Raw genomic sequence first — 2,918 nt, 5'->3', positions numbered from 1 at the left:
ACAGCTTTAACTTCTTTCACTTGTCTGGTAGTGTGGTTAGGAACTGGGCCCCTGTGTCTTCTGCTAAAATCTGTAACAAAAGTCCAATTAATTTATGTGGGAACAGAATCAGTTGGGAAATAAAAACTGTGCTGTAGAATAGCTGGGAAAGTGGTGAAAAGCAGCAGTCTGTATTCTGGCTTAAGCCAGTGGACATCACCATACAGCACTGATTTTATAGAACAAAATTGCCAGTTCTGAATGTTCTTGAAGCAAATCCAATCAAAGCCCCAGGCATAAAACCCAAGACCTTGGTCTTTCCTGAGCAGAGATCAGTAACAACACTGAAGTGAACAACAAAGGTTACATCATACTGTTGATCACGGTAACTGCCTGAAGCACAGTTTCCTGACAGAAGGCAAAGCTATTCTCTCCTCCTCTTAGTTCCAAAGCATTGAGCTTACTCCATGATCTTATTTAACTTGCTAACTCAGCAGGACAATATCCAAACTTGTGCGTGGCTCGTGTAGCTAACTGATTGATTTAGCTGCCTAAGAAACCATGGCTTAAAGACTACATGAAATGTACTTGAACTACTCTCAAGTAAGTATGAGCTCTGTTAAGATGCCAGTGTACTGCACCACATATCTAGAAACACATTTATGCACTTAGCTTTGTATGCTGGTCCTGAAACATCTGTATTTCCCCACAGGAACAGAGTGAGTCCATCTCTACTACTATATATGCTTTGTGCATTCCTCTTCTACTTCTCCTCCTCAAGTCTTACAGGAAAACAAATAAACAAAACAAAATATATATATGTTAAACATACCTGGACAAAATGTTTTAACTTATCAAAATGATGCATTTAAAATCATCTCCCTAGTTCCAAATTAGAACACGGATTTGGAGGTGGGGGGGAGGGAGAGGAAGAAGAGAAAAAGGCCGTGTTCTCTATTTTACTGCCAATGAAGCTAGAAAAATAAATTAGTCACTGAGAAACTATCCTTCTCTCTTCACTGCAGAAGGACGTTTGTGCTGGCAGGGGGTCACGCAGCTCCAGTGTGTTTAGAGCATCACCCCTGGCAGCTGCACAGTGGTAATTCCGAACACGCATCCATGTAGGAATCCCAGGCAGCTGGAGGGCCAGGCAAGGCAGGCTGCAGCGTCCCAGATCCTCTCACTGCGCTACAGTGGCCTCAATACCCCAGCTTGCTCTGTCTCCTGGCAACTTTCCTTGCAACGCTAGTCAGGCTGGTCATTAGTGCACGAGTCTGTGTCTGACTGCAGACGCTACACACATGAGCAAGTATACATTAATGCTTGTGCATTTTTTTAAACGCCCCAATATCTATATTTTTTTCAGTCAGAAACACGTCTTGCATACTTAGCATAAATTACATAAGGAATCACACTGCAGACATACAGTCACACAGGTAGACATATGGTCAAGTTTCAAAACTGTTAAGGTGCACAGAGATGCACTATGGCAGACTTTATTCCTAATTTAGATCAAAGAGAAATATTTGGGTGACAGGTGAAAAAGAAAGAATAATAATGAAAAACAATCAAGCCCTCAAGAATAATCAAATATGCTAGGCCTGCAAATCTGGCAACGTAAGGAAGTTCTTCCTATCATTAAAAAAAACTTCATTTTTTTACATGGCAGAGCCTTGGCAAAGTTCATAATTTCACATTGGAATAGACAAGATGCAGAAAGATAAGGGGTCTGGAAAGATCTTAAGTATGAAACCAGCTTGATAACCTACAAATACATAATTTGAAGAAAAAGCTAGACTCTTGGATTACTTACAAATCTAAACATGTAAATGTGTAAATCTTAAGTTAGAGAAAATACTTCAAAATTCTTCCCTCTCCACCTTCACTGCAAGAATGAGAACACACTTTTTGGCTTTCTCTGACCCAGAAGGCACCACTTACTGAGACTAAGAGAAAAAGTGCTCAAAGTTACAGTACCTTGGATATGTAGGGTATTTTATATTATAAATGGAGTACAAATCAATTCTTGCTCATATGCATAGGCCGAGACCGACTGCCAGTATCGATTTCAGAAAAGAACTGGCCATCCCAAAAAGACTCCCCAAAAATCTGCCTTCTTCTGGGATACTGTTTGAAAGCAGCTGTAAGCAGCTAATGCGCTCAGCATTTTGACTGTGTGGTTAGAAAGTTTTGTAAGCATCCATTCCTTGGATTATTTGGAATAAAGGAATGACCTTTGCAGGGAACACTTACTTATCTAAGATTCCTATTACTTGCCCCATTCTTCAAATCTGCCACCATAGGAATGAAATAACTCATCTATATTTGACAGCTACATGCTCTTAACAGAAATGGTTAAATTTTCTAATATATCTATAGTATGTGTATATATGCATATAACATATATAGGGATACCGGTATAATTAGTTGTAATTAGAAATTAACTCATGAAAAATTCCCAAGACAACTCAAATTGAACAAGCTGACTGTGCACAGTGCAACCTACTGGAAGAGAAAGTGAGGCTTTATATCAATAGAAACATACGACTTTTAGTTTACAAAAAGACTCTGCCATCAATCTGAACAAATCCAGAATGCATGGTCTGCAGAGCAGCTAACCTGAAACCTGAAAAGAAACTCAAAATTCAAGGAAGAAAGCTGATTCAGTTCTTCTAACCAAGAATATGAATACTGAATACTTAGTGCTGTACAGGATAGAAGAAACAGTACTTCAGATTATAACAGGACACAGTGATGACAGATTCAGTCATTTTGCAGTTTTAACCATAACTGAAGTCTAAAACCAGATCTGCTCATGTATTCAGAATACTTCTTAAAAGACCCCTCCTTCTCTTTCTCTAAAGACCAAAACTTTTCCCAAAACTAAAAAAGAAAAAAAAAAAACCTAAAAATTTAGGTTTATTTGTAGGTCTGCCATA

Source organism: Tinamus guttatus, unplaced genomic scaffold (genome assembly GCF_059628265.1).
Source record: "Tinamus guttatus ecotype Peru unplaced genomic scaffold, ASM5962826v1 Tinamus_guttatus_pri_ptg000089l, whole genome shotgun sequence".
NCBI classification, from domain to species: domain Eukaryota; kingdom Metazoa; phylum Chordata; class Aves; order Tinamiformes; family Tinamidae; genus Tinamus; species Tinamus guttatus.
Note: the sequence above shows the minus strand (reverse complement) of the source record.